Here is an 11,696-nt window from a genome sequence, read left to right on the forward strand (position 1 = left end):
AGAAATGACTCAATCTTTGCAGCATTTCAATAAAAATATCTTTGACACTCTGCATGCACCCACCTACATTCATATATACTGTGAGTAGCTTAAGAAGTTTAAACTTGTCTCACAATCTCAGGTCAATAGGAAATCACTCATTAAAGGAAAAAATGCTAAACATGATTTCAGCACTTTTGAAGGGTGTTGTGCTGGCATGCCCTCATAGCAAAGTGCTTTGGTATCTGGAGAGCAAGCACAAAGTGGATGCATAGATGTCCCTACACTGACATGGTAATGTGCCTCACTCAGGTCCCAGAAGACTGTCCCACCTAAGGGTGAGATTTTTTTTGCTGAGAGGACCAGGCAGTACCCACTGTAGCCCATGATGTGACAGATCACCCTCCCCCACACCCAGGCTGAGCTTGCATGTGCTCCCATCAGATACTGGGCAACTGTCAGGTATCAGCCCCCTCCACTTGGGCTGGATCATCTTTATCTTAGGGACCCAGGGAGCTGTTTGCATCCCATTTCTAATGCCTTGAAAAAAAACCTTCTCTTTGCATAGCTGCCACAGCAATGTCAGTTCCCCACACTCCCCCAGGGCTTGCTCGGCAGCACTGCATGCTGCCTTGGTGCTCTCAGTGCGCCCTGATACCAAGCTGATTCACACATTGCAGCTGTTGGCCCCTCCATCTGATGGCCAGCAGCATTCACCATTGTCTGTCTCATCCCAGTGACGTTCCCTCTGCCAGGCTGTAGCTCCAGGAACACAGGCGGACAGGGACTCTGCACCAGCTGGGGACCTACAAGGATGTTTCTGCAGCAAAGAGCCACAGAGGCTGCCAGCTCCTGGCAGCAGAGGAGAGCTTGGCATTGATGGCCATCACCCAGCCGTGGCCAGAGTGCCTACAGCCTCACCATCCAAGGCCTGGTGAAAACACTCCACAAGTGGGTCTAGATGAATGCCAAAGGACAGAAGCATTGCAGAAGCTCAAATGGAGAAAACACATCCTGTTTATTATCACAGCTCTCAGTAACATCAAGAGCTGAATTTCAGCTTTTTACTCCAGCCTTCATCTCTGCTGTCGTGCTTGTTCTCATCTTACCGTAAAGGTGTTAAACAGATTTTCCATCTCACTTTGTGGTTTTGACACTTGTGTAACAGTTGTTTTTTTCCTGTACTCAGGTTTTCCCTGGAGCTATGATCTCCAAACACAGCTCAGGAAGCTAACGATGCTTAGTTTGGAGGTGTGGGTCTCCCTGCCTCAGCCACACTGACTGCTTTCATCTAGCCCTGTTGTGGCTGAAGGAGTCATGTATTTAGCAAGCTACTTCTTCAGTGTGAAAGAATCTGTCCTCTTCCAGGCTGAGGGTGGGAGTTTTGACAGCCATTTAACTCTGGTCTTGAGGAATCAGACATCTCTCACTTCGGTGGGAAAAAAATTCTACAATTCTTTTCGCAATTCCACTTTATCTATTCCTGTCCATTTTTAAGATAATCTAGACTGTAATACATGTATTTCTATGGGACAGTAATTACTACTTGATTAGGAAAAAAAAGAGAGAAAAAATGCGGAAAAAGATTATTTTTTTCTGTCTTCTTGCTTTCAGTTGTGTTTCTTCCCTCAGTATACTTGTGACTCTTATTATTGCACTGCCTGCTTACCAGCTCAGTAGATAGAGTCCAGAAGCCTGCTGAATTAGGTAAGTGTACTGTTATTTATAACTGAGTTGAACATTACATATTCGTATGGCATGTTGTGCAACAGATACACACTGGTGTCATGACATTCTGTCCAGACACTTGTCCTAAATTTAGCTCTAAATTTAACCTGAGAGATGTAGGGCAAATAATTAAATGTCAGTCCTGTAAAACAAACCTGTTGCATTGTGATTTGAACTTAAAGGGGGCATAAACCTCTGGTCCTCTCTCATGCATGCTCAAAGCAGTCAGTGCAGAACAACAAAGCTTTCTCAGGGCAGTATGAAGGACAGTTCATTTGATCAGGGGGTCAGATATTGTATTTATTACATATGAATTTGACCACACAGCAAAACCAGCATTGGGTAAACAGAGATAATGGTGCAGTGCCCTTTAGTACAGTCTATTCTGGTTCTTCTGCTGCTCTTGTCAGCACAGCAGCTGACGATGTCTCAGGTCTGACCAGCTCACTAGGGGAGTAGGCCAGTGTAGCATGGCAGGAGTCAATGTGCATGACAGCTCGTCCCCCTGCTTTGAGTTTCTGAGCCCCATGGCAGCAAACCCAGTTCCAGTGGGGGTGGCCAGAGGCTGCCTTTGGCATTCATCCCAAGCCAGGCTGGAGCCCATCTCTCAAAAACCAAAAAACCCCACTTCTCCCTTGGGCTGTCCACAGGAGGGTCCTGTGCTGCTTTGCTGCTCTGGTGGCACCTGATAGCCTTAGTATAACTCCAAGCATAAAGAAAGTTGTAATTCCTTGCACTTCATTGTACTCAAAGTCAATGACATTTCTGCAACCTTCTGAATTTAGGTAGGGGCATCTTTTGTTTTTTTTGAGGTCTGTTTATCTGTGGCAATAATAAAGCAAAGTCAGATTTTTATCTAGAAAGCCTGTTCTCATGTCATTGAGGGAAGGGAAGGAGAGCAATGCAGCAGGTCTGATTGCATACAGCAGGCACCACAGTTACAAACAAATCAGTCTTAAAGGAATTAGGGAGTACCAGAGAACTGCATCAAAAGGGACTCTGTTTATAAACTAGCCTAAGGGATTGAATGGAGAGGAAAACGGCCGCTGTATGTTTCCAAAGACTGCTTTGAAAAAACTCTGGAAAGGTTGTTCTGCATCAAAATTGATGTCACTTTTCCATCACTGCTTTTTCTCAGGACTTTTGCTATTCACAGCAGCCTGTGTCTCTTGCCATTCTCATTCTCCTTCTCCCTTGCAAGAGCCTTGGAGCAATGGGCTTGCAGCAACATCTCTGAATTTTGTGGGTTTTGTAAAGGTCAAGAAAAAGACAAGTCTTTCATTAGAATTCTTACCAACATATATTATAACATAATATAAATGATATTTGCACAGCAAAGAGTAACTAAATGATAATGTTCATGCTTCCCCTGTTCCTCCAAGGAACACGTATTTGTTTATATAGTCTTTGGGTTGTGTTCACTTCGTATTAGCATTTCACATTCCCTCTGACTGATTCCTCTTTCAGTTTGAGTCAGTGGATGTGACCTTATGATGACATTTGCAGAGAGGCAGTGACGGCAGTAGCTATACGCTCTTCCAGAGCTCACTGGCAGGGCAGATCTGGGCTGAGTCATCAGATACCTGAAACAGGGCTTGGGACCCTGGATACTGGGTGTTTCCCTTTGTGCTCATGTTATATTTCCAGAGGAGTGAGGATTGCATTTTGACTGTATCTGAAAGGTAAAAATTTTCAGTGGGGAGCCACTGTGCAGAGGTGGAAGTCATACACTGAGCCGAAGTCCACCCTGACTCGGGGGTGTGGGTCAGCAGCTATTAGGGTGGGTTAAATTCCTCCTGAAAGGGGGATTATGTTCTTAGCAGAGTGATCTCAAAACACCTATATCTTTCCAGCACTGAAGTATTCCGGCAGCAGAGTCAGCAAGAAATAATGTATACTCTAGTCCTTACCCCTGGGCACATGTGACATCCTCCACCTTTTCCCACACAAGTGCCTCTGGCTCCTTGCCTTTCTCAGGGTACTGTGGCCAAAGCAATCATTAGTTCTCGCAAAGGAAATGGAAACCATCTTCCCCTGTGGGAGTTTCTATCGTCTTGTTTTTTGAACATCAGTTATGTAGCAGGAGGCACAGGAGAGTTGCTTTTGGTTCTGGTGTTTGCACTTAGTTTTTGGGAGTGTCTGATGGAAGCGCAGCACGGCAACACTGAACACCAAGCTCTGCTCACTGCAATATGATCACAAAAAGTACAGAGATGTGTGTCCTAGGTCTATTTCAGTGAAATATGCCACACAAAGCATGTTGTTGTCTTTCTGCAGGAAAAAAAAATTGTTCAAACAAGATATAAGTAACAAGAGAACAGTTCCAGGTAATTGGTGCACAAAGCAGTATGCTGTTCTGTAGCAAAGTATTATAAGGACTTTCTGTCCAGGTACTGTTGCTGCCACAACTAACCAGTATTTCCCTCCTTTCAGAACACCCACCCATGAGCCAAGCATTTGGATGCAGTAGAGTTAGTCATTGTTGGTTGTCATAGGCTATGAAAAATAATAGTTTGTGCTAATGTCCATTTTCACTTGCATTTCATCATGTGATGGCACATCTGTGGCAGCTCTGCACAAAATGAGCCTGTAACAAGCTCATCAGTGTCCTGGAATGCACAAATGAACTTTGTTTTTTTTCACCAGCCTCAGTTGCCTGATTCAGTTGTGTAGCTTAGTAGAACTGAAAGGCTTAGTAAGGGCTGAAGGGTTACTTAATGGAAATAGAGACTCTGAACAAATCCAACAATCATGGAAATGTTACATGTGCTTTCCTAGCCTGACTTCTGCTGGCTATTTTGAGGAAACACGAAGATTAAAGTGAATCTTTCTGCTCATTTTGCATGAACAGCGATAATAAAAGCAACATAAACATGTTATTTTCATACAGTCATCCTTCTTTGTCTTCTCTCAGATTCAAATCTCTTTATTGCACCTTGTTTATGAGATCCTAGCTGATTCCCCCATCATCATGAGTTGGCTATTTCCATAATTTTCTATTTAAAGAAAAAGCAAAGAGATCTAATATGCAGCGTCTGAGTTTGGTATCTGTCCCAGAAAATAGTGTAAATTTATCTATTTATTTTTGCAGGTGACATTTGTAATCTCTTGGAATGTCTTGGGGTTAAGCTGAAAATGCTGATCTATAACTGTGCGTGCTCCAGGGGAAATATTAGCAAATCTGATGCAATGCTAATAAAACATAATGATTGTTATTATTATGCTTTGGGTGTGTTGTAATAAAGCCACAACATTGTTTTATTGGGAAAAAAATTCAACCCCCAAATGTATGATTTCATTCCTGTATAGTAACATTTCTGTAATTAATATTTCAAACTTCTATGAGGTCTTCCTCTGAGGATACAAAGTATTTCACAGATACTAATTAAACAAGGTCTTATTCAGCAATCTCTATCCATATAAGTACTCTTGTTGGCTTTCCATCTGCAAGGAATTTTGCACTTTTCTCTGAACTTAATGCATTTGATTATTCCCACTTTACTAATGTAAAAAATGAGACACACAGGAGTTACATGATTTACTCAAGACAAAAGGAAGAACTAGTGATATCTGAAAATAGGTATTCTGAAGCAGAGTCCTGTGCTTTTATTAGAAAATGGTGTGGCAACATTCATAGGATCTCCAAATGTATCAAAGGGGTGCACAGGGCTTTGCAAGGAAACCCAGGAATGTGGGAGGGAAGGGAATTGCAGTGTGCTTGGTGTGAATGGATGGGGAACCACCTGCAATGTTCATAGCTGCTGGGACCTTGAGCCCCAACATCTTTTTTCTAATCAAGTGGTCCATCCTGGGAGACATAGGCACCCTTGCCTTTGCCAAGTGTGACTCTGCATCACAGTATTGGCATTTTTCCTTGAGTTCAGTGGGACATTAAGCAGGCTGTAAGGGTGCCAAGGGTGTGGATCGAATAAGAGACTGCCACAAAGGCAAGCAAAAGGGTTAAATATGTGAGATATTCACTCCTGTGTTTAAGCCAAGGCTGGTTACAATCTTTAAGTAATATAGGGGAAAAAAGTGCTGGGTGTTGTTTAAAAGTTGTGGAGGGTTGGCTGACGTGTTGTCAAGGGCATAAGAGTTTCACACCCTCTTGGTGATGACATCCAAGGCTCCTTTACCTGCCACAGTAACTGCTGAATGTCCTTAACTTTGGACAAAACAATAGCCCTAGCACTAGTTATGAGGGGCAGATGGGTTTGTGGGCAGCAGGGAAGGGGGACGTGTCACGTACTGGCCATCCTGTTGTGCCGAAGTAAGTTGGATGGAGAAGCAAGCATGGAAAGGGAATGACGCTGGTCCTGAAAGACACTACAAGCAAAGCAGGTGAGTTGCAAGGGATCACACATTAGTGGATGATGCGGTCTTGTTAAATTGGTTCCTTTCAAGATTGTTCTTGCTAAGCCCACTTAGATGGGAGTGTTTATGCACTGACAGGGTGGGTACAGCTAGCCTGAGGATCAACAAGGTACTCAAAAGGTAAACCAGACCCATTGCAATCTAGGTTTTATTCTTTTTACATGCAATGTTTTGCCATGGCAAATAGTGAAGCAGGAACTGAAGGAAAAAGCATAGGCATCATTGTGATGGTGTATTATAGCTTCCCTTCATTCGTCATACTAGCTGGACAAGTACACAGAAACCTTCCCAAACTATTATCCCCACGTTCCAGTTAATCCAAGTGTCAGTTCTCCTGTATGTGCCTGACTGTTTTCTTCTAGCTCACCCCTGGATCAGTGCTATCTCTGCCTTGGCCAGCTTGCCCTCTGCCACATGTGGGGAAGGTGGCTACCATTTCACGTTTATGGCCTTGAGGAGTCTGTCGTTCACATTTACATGGTGTAAGAGCAGCTTTTTTTCCACTAGTAAGCTCTTACAAATACTACTTGGAACAAGTTCACAGCTGCTTTTGTCATCTTTTGGAATCCTGAAGTCTCAAACTTGCAGCCTTAAAAACACACGAACCACTCTAAAACACCAGTAACTACCCATGTAATGTTTGGTCACGTTGTTTAACAAGCAGAAGCTAAAAGAAAAGAAAATGGACCTCCCTTCTCCTTGAGTAAATAAAACTCTCCAGGACAACGTATTTTACTTCAAAATTATATGGCAAGGGTTTTTTTTCTTCTTTAGGTTCCAGAAACATGTCCATATATGGTCTACTTGTCAGGGACAATAAATAATGATGTAATAGAAAGGTCAGCTTTGTGTCATTTAGCTACAGGATGCTTGATGAAGTGAAGTTCTTCAGATAATGCAACAAAGAAGAACTTTAGGATGGGTAAAAGTTTCTGCCGTTCATCTTCAAACAGGAAATCTGAGATTCAGAACAACTTATATTTTGGCTTGTATTCGCTGATCATGGGGTGATCCAGAAATAAACTCCGGGCTTCAAAGCGAGAGTGTTTCAAAGCTGTCCTGCAGTTGATCGAAACATCCAGGCAAAGCAGGGAGACGAATACCAGCACGGATTTTCTGAATTAAGACTTAATCAAGGAGATAACCCATTTCAGCAGTATTATTGCCCTTTTATTTCAGAACAAAAAGGTAATGCAAATATGCATGTTTTGAACATATTTAATATTTTCAATCTGTCAGTGTGCTATGTCTGTTAAAGAAAATATTTTTCCTTCAACAATGTCTATGCAAATATTTATTCCTATAGCAGTTTGTAACCTAACACCCTGACACAGTCTTGGGAATTTTTGTGGTTTGCTTTTGGGTTGGTGGTTTTTTTTTCAAATAAGCCATAAAACACTCACTAGTGTTAAGCAGAACTGTAGCTCTGTCATTTCCTTATTTTTCTTTTAATTGCAGGTGATACTTGTATCTTTGTCCCTAGAATAGCTTGCTCAGAAATGGTTGTTGTAGTTACGACATGCTAAGGCACAATGTAGTGTGTAAGGCACAGAGTGAAGACAAAAAATGACATCAGCAAGTTATTTCTTTCATTTATAAATTTCTAGCTGGTATGACATGAAGCTAATATTGCACTGATTGCTGCGTGAATTATTGCTTTCTGAGAAGAAATAAAAGCTTGCAGATGTATGCATTTCCAGTAAAGAATTTGCATAGAACCATGATTTCATGGCATCATAACACATGCCACACTGATAGGTGACCTGTTTTGACAGCTGGGGCTGGACAGGGGGATTTGTTTGCTTGGAGGATTCCTTTGGGAAGCCTGGCTTTGCTCCTTCAGCACAGGGCTAGAACTTGAGCAGTTTGCATAAGCTGTCATTAAAAAGTGTTTGCCTGTTGCTGCAGCTGGACAGCATGAGGTGTCATTCTTCTGATGCCTTAGTGCTGGCAGGTCTGATGGGCACTGAAATCATTACGTTTTTAAAAAATCACTTGCTTCCTAGCAGTAGTTACCCAATGTAATATCCTTGGAGAACTGCAAACGTTTATCTGGAAACTGATCTAAACTACAGCAAAAATGTGAATACTTCAAGTGCTGCAAATTGGTCCAGTTTCCATTGCCAGCAGAGGATCTGGCCTGAAAGGTGCTGCAGTAAGAGCTGAAGCAGAGGCTTCGTTTACTGTGAAGACTTCCAGCCGTGTTTACCTTCCCCCTGTGCGTGCTCCTGCTGCTTTCAGAAGTAAAGGCAAACACATGGAAAGGCAAACACATGGAAAGGCAAACATGTATCTGCAGAAGCTGGGGCTCAGTTGTTCCTTGCAAAAGGCAGAATGAGCAAGCCGCTCCTCTCTTTTGCAGCCTCAAAAGACTTGGTTTTGTTTTTAGAAATGTTTTGTTGCACCCTGAGCCATAAATACTGAGGTCCTGTATTGAGTTACAAACTGACCAGGGTAAACTCACTGCAAAGGCAGGCAAAGTCCCTGGCTCTGCTCCCTTAATGACCTTGTCACTCACCTGCCACCCTCCTCTGACAGCACTAAGTAATTCTGCTAATTCTGCTGCCTGGGATCTATTGAAGGAGGACAGGCAGCCTTGCTAAGCTTTTCTTTGAGGAAGCGCTATCAATGGGCACCAGTTGTTTCAGATGCTAATGGTATTGAATAGCACGGTTCTGCATGTTCAAAGCCAGCTGTAATCCCTGTTGTTTATTTATGTTGCATCAGGGATCAGAGGCCCATTCTCCTAAACACTATATGTTGACAGAGCTTGTAGTCCAAATATAATAGCAACCTAATTGTGTTTGTCTGTGGCTTTTGCCACAGTGTCAGTGGTTACTAGTAGTCACCCTGGTGAATAGCACCTTTGGCATCGGAGCTGTGCCAGGTACAGCTGCTCACTGATGCAGGGCAGAGCATCACAGTCTGGCATTTCAACCCTCACCTCCTGGCCCCTGGGTGCAGCTACATTACCTGACACAGGTCTGATTTCCACATCTAAATCAACAAACTCTCACTGAAATCGAGATGGCAAAATTAAGAATCGGGATCAGGACCTATGTGGAAATGATGCTCAGTTTAGATCCAGTAGATCTTGCCAGACCGAGCTATGAAATGGCAGCACAGGCAGCAGTATCCTAAGGGGTATCTCTGCCAAGAGAGATCACTAGTGAAGCCGTTCAGACCTGAACGGAAAGCAATCTCTAGGGAATGATATGGGCACTACACCCACAGCTTTAAAAACCAGGTTCTGCTTTTACAGTAGATGCAATGCTGTGTGCTGCCTGCATGTGAGGATGGGCTTTTAGGCTGCCAGGGAATTGCAGGGAACAGCCGAACATTAAAACTTCCTCCATAAACCTGAATTTAGGGTGAACAGTAAGCACAGCAATTATAAATCTGATTCCAATACTTTAAACCTACGGTAAACAGGCTTAGAGCAAGCAAATAGATCCAAGCTGCATCTAGAAAGGCCACTGGCCAGATCTTACTTATCCAAACCGGTTCAACCATACCTAGCAACAATGACTGATTTTTTTTTCACACCTTCATTACAGAAGCTGGAAAATATTTAGCTTATAGTGCATTAGTCTAGTGGGCTTTCATAAGGCCGTGGTTGGTAGTTCACCACTGGCCTTAGATGGGGTAACCTTAGCCCTGCTGTGTCAGCGGAGCCAGGGTAGGTCTGTGGGCTGCAGCAGTGCCAGGCGATGCCGCCAAGCTCAGCCACAGTGGGAGAAGGTTAAACTGAATCAGGCTGCATTTCATTAGCCTCCAGCAGAGGACATGCACCCAGCTGGCTCACCGTGGCTTGTTACAGAAACAACTTCATCCAGGGCCTGAGCCCTGTGGTTCTGCAGCTTCCAACAGAAGCATCTCCAGGTGGAAGGGGAGGGTGGTGGCTCGGCTCTGCTCCACCGGGGGCCATCACACAGGGAGCTGTAGGGAGGAGGCACACTTCATGACTCCAGCCAAACTCAGTTACACCACACAGTCAGTCTGAGCAAGGGGAGACAGGCAAGGGGATGCAGTAACAGCTCTGCAATAAAACAGTCTCCGCAAGGGTTCAGGACACAAGGCTGTCCCTGGCTGTAAGAACAGACCCAAAAGCCCAAAAGCTCCTGCAGCCCCAGGACGTGACCCTTTACACCTTCATTGCTGTTCTGCCAGTTAGATGAGCAGAACTGAAAGCTTTCTCTATTTTAAGCCCTACAAAGTTTCTTCTACAGGATGAGTCAGTGATGGGAGCTGCAGCCAGAGCTGTTGTTTCTGTACTCCATGGGACGCCGGTCAAAATATTTAGATTAGTGAGGATCACCAACATGCAGGGGAGGTTATCCCATTTCTCTGTGAGTAGGTGGGACCCAGTTAAAAGAATAAGAGGGTGAAGTATGAATGATCCCGTCTTCCTTTGCCCTCCCTGTGCCTTAACAAGGTGTAAAGCAAAAGAAAGAGGGAGGGGAGGATGCCCAGAAATGGCCTTTATATCTAGATCCATTGGGGATTTAGGGAGGCAGCTAAATCAGTTGGCTTCTCTGTGCCAGAGCATGGAGTCACATTGGCAGTGGTCTCCTGTATACTCCTCAAAGCCCTGGCTGCCCACAAAGGGACCCACTGCCTGGTTGCCTCCCATCGGAATGCCAACAGTGGGGCTGGGGAGGATAACAAGGAGGGATCTGTATCTCAGGCTCCACTGGTTCCGGTTGCCCTCAGAGAGGAGCAGTTAAATTTCCACTCTTGCCTCCTCCAAAGAGTCACTGTGCATCACCTCCATTAGGAGCTTACGATCAGATCCTGCCTTCACTGACTGCTTAGTTGAGGTCTCTGAGTCACCACTGGGGCCGTGCCCCTATATTTAGGCATTGCAGTGCTGGTTGCTGCAGACAAGCCCTCTGACTCCAGCCCGTGGATTTCACACATCTGCAGTGCACCAGTTACGAAGTGAGTACCCAGGCTGACCGACTATGAAAGTGCTGCCCAGCATGCCAGGAGTTGAACAAGCCAAGCAGCAGCAGAAGCTGCTGGGAAAACAAAGCTGTGTCATGGTTCTTGGCCAGCCGCTGGCTGGAGCACAGCCAAGGACAGGTACTGGAGCGGCTGGGGCATGGGGCAGGCAGCGGCTCCGCACCAGAGCTGCCAGCAGTTTGATGCCTGGGCTTGCTTCCCTGGGACAGCAGAGGGTCATAGCAGAGCTGAGGCGCTGCAGCTCTCTCTGGAGAAGGTAACCAACAACAGCTGTGAGAAATCTAGCTGAAAATACAAAAAAGAAAAAACAACAAAACTCGGTTGCACTATTTACAGCAACAGAAGGTTTTATTTTGGCAGTTTGCATTGCTGTAAAATACATCCTTTGTTGTTAAAAGTCATAATGTCAATCTGAAATCTGCTGGGCTTCCCTTTACCCCAACCTCTTCCCACTTCTTCTGGGGTGTGCTTGGAGCCTGAGGTGGCTCTTGATGTCAGAGATACCAAGATTGCTGAAGTGAAAAACTTAAATCCTAGATTTTAAGTTAGTTATGGCTTGGTTTAAGCTCTTGAAATTTCTTGACACTGTATTAGTCTAGTTTTTTAAAAAAGATGATGGCTAAAGAAATAAACATGAGTGTCTTGATATG

General features: G+C 44.3%; 1 long non-coding RNA gene across 1 annotated transcript; it reads left to right on the forward strand.

Annotated features, from left to right (window-relative positions):
* Nucleotides 1-491: 491 nt before the first annotated feature.
* LOC119151706 lies at nt 492-4,999 on the forward strand. The gene is made up of 3 exons (XR_005105518.1): nt 492-1,095; nt 1,594-1,686; nt 4,799-4,999. It is a non-coding gene; the product is annotated as an uncharacterized LOC119151706 (long non-coding RNA).
* Nucleotides 5,000-11,696: the final 6,697 nt, after the last annotated feature.

This window comes from Falco rusticolus, chromosome 7, assembly GCF_015220075.1.
Source record: "Falco rusticolus isolate bFalRus1 chromosome 7, bFalRus1.pri, whole genome shotgun sequence".
Lineage (NCBI taxonomy): Eukaryota > Metazoa > Chordata > Aves > Falconiformes > Falconidae > Falco > Falco rusticolus.